The following is a 7849-nucleotide window of genomic DNA, read 5'->3' as shown; positions in this document are numbered from 1 at the left end:
TCGTGTCCTATAGCAACACATTATTGCTACACAATTGAAGTCTCTGAGACCGACAGTAAAAAGCTGATCAGTCTACTACAGTGCAAAATGGATTCTGTTTTCATTTATTGCAGTCTTCAAATGGATGACATCAGCCCAAAATCTGCAGCAACTGCTTCTACTTTGTACCTCTTACAATTCTGCAAACAAGCAGAGTCATCCACATGGAGATACTCCCCTTTCATAAAGCAGTGATATTGAGCCACTGATAATAGCTCTTTGGATAAAGTAATTGTACAGGTATATTTGACACATTGCAACTACACCTCCTGCAGAAAAAAAAAGCAAACATCACTATGACCAGTCTTAACAGAAAAAAAAAGTTTAAAATACATTTACTGCAATCCAAGAGATAAAGTACATTAAGGTTCTTGGTCTATTTTAAGATCAACAAGAACAAACCAGACCCTCCTTGAAGCAAATGCTGGTAGGAAGTTTCCATTCAATTTTCAGTATTTGCTCGTGTGGAGGCCCTGGGGGGCATCCCCGAAGTTAGGGAGACACAAGAAGCTTCCCTCAAAGCTGTTACATCCCATTGGCTCCTTCCCCTGTTCTATGTCTGTTCCTATGTCCCTGAGCCACTCCTCCCTATTCCCTGATTGGCCCTTATCTTTGTACTGCCCCGAGACCAGGGTCAGCCCCCGGGCCCCTCGAGGGAGAGAGCTGGACCCTGAATGTGCGTGCCTTGGACCCGAACATCTCACCGCGTGGCTGAATTAAACATCTATGGATATTATGCAAAGGCCCTTTTTGCTTCTTTACCTTGGACTTTACTAGCAGCAATTCAGGCTGCTACATGCTGGTTGAAACAAATTTAATGACATGTCTCCATCTTATGGGATTCAAGTGGTCACCTTACATTTAACCAAATGCAGAGTAGGGGTTACACTGACAACAGTGGAGGGGGGAAGGGATTAGATCTCTGCGGCATACACACTCCATGGATCAAAAACCCAAGCAACTGTAACAAGAGATCTAAATTTGAAGGACAGTCCATAACATCAAACTAATTCAGTTATTTCCAGTGCAATGACTGAGGAGCAGAAGGACAGGAATCAGTAAAATAGCACTTTTAAAAATGTTTCCAGAATACATGAGTAGGAAAGACATGGAGAAAAGAGCCACTGAAGAGTAGGTCTGCATGCAGATCACATTATTGGATTACAAGACAACACTCTAGTGATGGCAATAACATCTATATATAGGACTTCATGTGCAGATGTTGGATAGCATCTTCCTGGCAGTGACAAACATTAGGAGAAATCAATTCTTCAAATTGTGCCATTGCTTAGCATGACATAATGGGCAACTGGATCTTCTGCTTCAGTACATATCGGTCAATAGGAAGTTAAAGCAGAAGGCAGCCCTTCCATACACTCTCAGAGAAGCATGTCATCTCTCACTCTCTTGTTCCATATGGCTTCATTACATTAACGTTAGACACCTGTAGTTATGCAGCTATCTTCATGTCATGTCCCACTTTGGTCATGTCGTCTTTCACAAAATCCTTCTGGACAAACTGTCCAGCACACAGCTGGATAAACACACTGTGTGATGGGTGAGCAACTGGCTCACAGGTCAGGAACAAAGGGTTTTAGTGAATGAGGTGACATTAGACTTGTGACCTGTCACTAGTGGGGTTCCACAGGGCTCAATTTTAGGCCCTGTCCTCTTCAACATCTTCATAAATGACTTGGACACAGGACTGGAAGGGGGACTAAGCAAGTTTGCATATGATACAAAACTGGGAGGAGCTGTTGACTCCCTCAAAGGCAGGGAGGCCCTGCAGAGAGACCATGACAAATTAGAGGTCTGAGCAATCACCAACTATATGAAGATCAACAAGGAAAAGTGCTGGATTCTGTACCTGGGATGAGACAACCCTGGGGAATGAGACGCTGGAAAGCAGAGCCATGAAGAGGGACCTGAGGGTCCTGATTGATGGCAAGTTGAATATGAGTCAGCAGTGCCCTGGCAGCCAGAAGGGCCAACCGTGTCCTTGGGGTGCATCAGGCACAGTATCACCAGCTGGTCAAGGGAGGTGATTGCCCTGCTCTGCTCTGTATTGGTGTGGCCTCACCTTGAATATCATGAGCAGTTTTAGCCACCACAATATAAGAAAGGTATTAAACTATTAGAGAGCATCCAAAGGAGGGCTGTGAAGATGGTGAAGGGCCTTGAGAGGAAGATGTACAAGGAGGGGCTGAGGGGAGACCTCATTGCAGTCTACAATTTCCTTGTGAGCGGAAGAAGGGCAGACACTGATCTCTTCTCTCTGGTGCCCAGTGACAGGACCTGAGGGAATGGCCTGAAGTTGTGTCAGGGAAGGTTTAGGTTGGATATTAGAAAAAGGTTCGTGATCCAGAGGGTGGTTGGGCACTAGAACAGGCTCTCCAATGAAGTGGTCACAGCATCAAGCCTGACAGACTTCAAGAAGTGGTTGGACAATACTCTCAGGCACAGGGTGTGACTCTCAGGGATGGTCCTGTGCAGGACTGAGAGTTGGATTTGATGATCCTTTTGGGTCCCTTCCAACTCAGCATATTCTGTGATTAAAGACACCGCACTTGCTAAAAGCACATACTATTTGGGCTGTTTAAGGATTTAAGGCTCTTAACTGACAATAGACAGCTCTATTCCTCCTTCAAGATCCTGATGGTATATTTGGGACATAAGTTCATTTGCCATACATTTCACCCAAAAATAAGGGAAAATGCTACAAGGGTAAGAAAACACAGTACACTAATGCAACAATTTTCAATCACCAAATGACTTACCAGCCATCTAAGTTTCCAATGAAGCTGAAGCTTTTATACCACACAAACCTCTAGAACGACAAGTTTCAGAGGCAAGAACATAAGAAAATCAAAAAATACTTATAGACAGCCTCATGGTCAAGGCAGATAAGTGCAAGCTTTTTCTTTGGCCAGAGACTGATGTGTCAAACAAGAGTCTAGAAGATGCACCTATTCTAAATTCCCATTTAACTGTTGCAGCAAATGGGTGACTTTGTTAAAATGGACCCTTTCCAAAAAGAGAGCCCTGTCACAAGAGAAAAGAATCTGCAATTAATATCTAAGGCTGGCCTGACTTCCAAACACAACATTTAAGGAGATAACACAGGTTCTGACAATTCCAAGAACAGATGTGGATTTAGTGTAGTTCCTACTATTGACTGCTACCCAAGCAATTTAAAGATCATCTAAATAGATAAGCAGAAAAGAAAAAAGAGTTTACATCTTGTTTTGGCCTCAAGATCACCTTCACTAATGTAGAAGATACATCCCCACCAAGAAATGGGTGTCATGGTTTAAGCCCAACTGGCAACAAAAGTACCACACAGCTGCTTGCTCACTTCCACCCCACCCTAGTGGGAATGGGAGGGGAATGCGAAAAAAAAACAAACCTCATAGGTTGAGATAAGAACAGTGTAATAACTGAAACAAAGTAATGTTTAAAATTATAATTATATTCATTAAAATGGGGAGGAAAGTGAAAGATAAACCCCAAGAAAAATGACTGATGCGCAATTGCTCTCTACCCGCTGACTGATACACAGCCCATCCCCAAACATCAATCGGCCTTTGGGTAAATCCTTGTAGTGGGTTGACTCTGGCTGGATGCCAGGCACCCACCAAAGCTGCTCTCCCACTCCCCTCCACACTGGGACAGGGAAGAGAAAATATAATGAAGGGTTCATGAGTTGAGGTAAGGACCAGGAGGTCCCTAAATACCATCATGGACAAAAAAGGCCCTAATTAGAGATATTAATTGAATTTATTGCTACCAAAATCAGAGCAGGACAATGAGAAGTAAAATAAACTTTTAAAAACACCTTCCCCCCATCCCTCCCTCCTTCCCAGCTCTACCTCCTCCCCAAGCAGCACAGGGAGACAGGGAATGGGGGTTATGGTCATTTCATCACCCATTGTTTCTCCCACTGCTCAGGGAGAGGAGTCCTTCCGTGGCTCCACTGTGGAGTCCCTCCCACAGGAGACAGTTCTCCGCAAACTTCTCCAGCATGAGCCCATACCACAGGCAACAGTCCTCCCCAAACTGCTGCAGCATGGGTCACTCTTCCATGGGGTGCAATCCTTCAAGGACAGGCTGCTCTATCAAGGGCCACACTCTCCACAAGCCTCCCACAGGGTCACAGCCTTCTCTCAGGCATCCCCCTGCTCTGGCCGTGGGTCTCCTCCATGGGTTGCAGGTGGATCTCTGCATCCCCATGGATCTCCATGGGCTGCAGGGGGACAGCTGCTTCACCATGGTCTTCACCATGGGCTGCAGAGCAATCTCAGCTCTGGCACCTGGAGCAGCTCCTGCCCCTCCTTCTCCACTGACCTTGGTGTCTGCAGAGTTGTTCTTCTCACATGTTCTCACCCCATTCTTATTTGTCTACAATTAGAACTGCACAATCACTTTTTTTCTTTCATCTTAAATATATTATCACAGAGGTGGTACCACCACTGTCCCAGCTGTGCTCCCTCGCAGCTCTTTGCACAGCTCCACTCTGACAGAGCATGAGACACTGAAAAGCCCTTGACTCAGGGTAAGCCCTGCTCAGCAACAGCCAGAACATCAGTGTGTTATCAGCATTATTCCCATACTGAATCCACAGCACAGCACTGTACCAGCTGAGGAGAAAAAAGGAACTCTATCCCGACTGAAACCAGGACAGGGTGGTAAACTAGACCATTTCCCCCTCCTTGAAATACAATAGCAGCAGCAACACAGACATTTGCATGATAAACCATGCCAGAAAATATAAATGTGCTGTGCAATTCCTACATTCTAGGGGAAAAAAAAGGAAGAAAATATGATCTAGCACTCATACTACTAGTGAGGGCTATAATAATCTAACAATGCAGTAATGAAACAAGTCTTAAATTTGATGAGCACAGCAACTGCTTTTAACTATTTTCCTATATCCTAAGTCTTGAATAGCAAATGCTTACCAGTTCTGAGAGCTTAAAATAATCAGATGGAAAGCATTTAGTAATTATAAACAAATTTAGCTACTTCAACTTAATTAGCATAAGACTTAATACTACTCTGAATGAGTAAAATATTTAACAATGCTTTAACAATTTACAGAGTGTTTATAAACTAGGAATCTAGTTTTAATTTAGAGTTCAGAATTGATGAAACAAATCAAGTTAAACAAAAAAGCACAATCTCTATGTCTAGATTAAGCATGCTGCTAACACTTAGCATAACTGGTCATATGCATAGTCTTAGACATCCAACCTCAAACTCAGGGAACAAACTTCACCAATCATTTCAGTCATGACTTCATCTGCTGCTAGCCTAGAGATGCCAAATGGTGCAAGCACAAACATAAACATTAGGAAAGGGCTTAAATCAAATCTTTCACATAATCTAGTAGATAGTTATCATGAATGCTGATCTTCAGCAACATGAATCAGACTAACCAGGAGCTCACAACTCTTTACTAGCTTCCATGAAAACATTTACTAATAGCTAAGCAGCTTAAGTATATTCAGACCATCTTCCAGCTGAAGAACTGACTGCTTCTTATATAGGACTCATGTTCTTCTGATATGCCCACTTAAAATGTTACTCTGGTGTAAGAATTTCCGATACAAAATGTAGTTGAGAAAACATAAGCTCAGAATTTCCATTTTAACTCAGTTAGTTAAAAACTGTAGCACTACTAACACAACATTGACATTTTGAACCAATCTGCTTTCCCCTCCAGAAAAGATTTAAACCAAAGTCAGAGAAATTATATTCTGCTTCCCCTTTTAAACACTTCCGTGTTTCAAGTACATTGCAAGCTTAAAGGATTCCAAAAAGACCTTGTAGCCTTACAAAAAAGGGAAAACACACAAAAAACCCCCCCACCATTATCAAGTCTGGACATTAAACCTGTTCTTTCAAAATTTCCCAACCACAGGAAAGACAGTATTTCTTCACATTAAAGAAAACGCCTTCCCTATGCAAGCAAGGATTTGGAATAAATCTGATCATTTAAACGAGGGAAAAATCCCAATGTTCAGTTTCTCTTAGGAGACCTCATACAAGACTATACTGACTGCAAAAGGTCATTAGGGACACAGAACACGAGGTTATTCAAACCAAGTCATGGGGTCAAAGCATGAAGCAATGCACTTGCTTACTAGAGAAGATTACCTACCTAAGTAGTTAACACACAACAACTGTGAGCTCACCCTTCTTTACCTTTTCTCCAAATAATCGTTTTCAAAAACCTCTTTCAGAGCTTTTCAATTACAGCTCCATTAGACCTTCTTTACACTGGCATTGATCTGAATTGCACAGATCATTTTTAAATAGATAGTCATGCCTTTAGGCATCCTTGTAAAACAACAGCTGAAGCTTTGGAATTTATGATTGAAAAGACTGGGAGTTATTATGTTAGAAACAAAATGCCAGAGAAGGCTGGATAGCAGTTTTGTCTAATAAGTAAAACTAAATTTCTCACAGATTAATTTATCAAAATATTTAACCCAGCACTAAGTATAAAATACAAGAACAAGTTGATGTCAAAAACTTATGATATAGACTGGAAATTGACAACAGTATTGAATGTCCTGAATTATCAATCCCTAAAGTTTGTGGAAACAACACAAAATCATAACCTTATACAATTAAAAAAGAGAATGACTAAGATGATAACTTCTGTGGCATTATAGGACTTTTGCCACCAGCACCAGCCAAAACAGCTATGGCTGCCAGTGTGACATAATTAGATGTAGTCTGCTGGATTGGTTCAGAAACCTGACTCCTATTCTGTTAGAGATTTTTGTCTCTAGGATAAGTACCAGGCACTGCAAAACACCATGTAAACAATTGAGATTGAACTTTTCCACGTGGTTTTGATGATTTTTATCATTAATTTTTTAATCCATCAACATAAACTATACAGTAAATCTCCCACCTAATCAGTGTACTCTTACAGTAGTCTGAAAATTGAAGTTTAATTCACTAAAGAGAAACTAACATTTATTCATTCACATATACATAAGATTTCCTTGGTTTTCCCTTTGAAGTTTCAAGTATTATAATAATGATGAGGAAAAAGAGAAAGGGGAATAAAACCCAAGAGAAACTGCACAGTTCAATTACCACCCACTGGCCCATGTCCAGCCAGTCCCCGAGAAGCGATTGGTAGCTCCCAGCCAACTCCCTCAGTTTATATAATGAGCATGACATTCTATGGAATGGAATATCCCTTTGGCCAGTTCAGGTCAGCTGTCTTGGCCATGCTCCCTCCCAGCTCCTTGTGCACCCACTCACTGGCAGAGCCTGAGACACTGGAAAGCCCTTGACTCAGGGTAAGCACCACGTAGCAACAACCAAAACATCAGTGTGTTATCAGCATTATTCCCATACTGAATCCAAAACCCAGCACTGTACCAGCTACTGAGAAGAAAATTAACTTTATCCCAGCTGAAACTAGGACAGTCTAAAAAGTTTAAATCACCCAATTGCAATGGTGATCTAAAGTATCGCTGACACTTTTGAATCACAGCTCTGCATGTACAAAAACCTGAAGTCAGTACAGTTGGTGGTACTGCAACATAACGCCATCCTGACACACGGCCTTGAAGAAATCGGTCCAACGGTGGTGTTACCACACATACCATCTCAGTCTCATTCCCTTCCCCATAGCTAGTACAGCACCTCCATTAAAGGGTAACTTCAAAAGCAATACCGAGAGGCCGTGAAGGCGGAGCAAGACCATGCAGGAACGCAGCGCTCACAGGCTCGCCCCCCTCCACAGCCGGGGGAGCAGCCCCCAAACATGCAAACCCCGGTCCCGAGA

Source organism: Geospiza fortis, unplaced genomic scaffold, assembly GCF_000277835.1.
Source record: "Geospiza fortis unplaced genomic scaffold, GeoFor_1.0 scaffold835, whole genome shotgun sequence".
Taxonomy (NCBI): domain Eukaryota; kingdom Metazoa; phylum Chordata; class Aves; order Passeriformes; family Thraupidae; genus Geospiza; species Geospiza fortis.
This window is presented reverse-complemented; position numbering follows the sequence as displayed.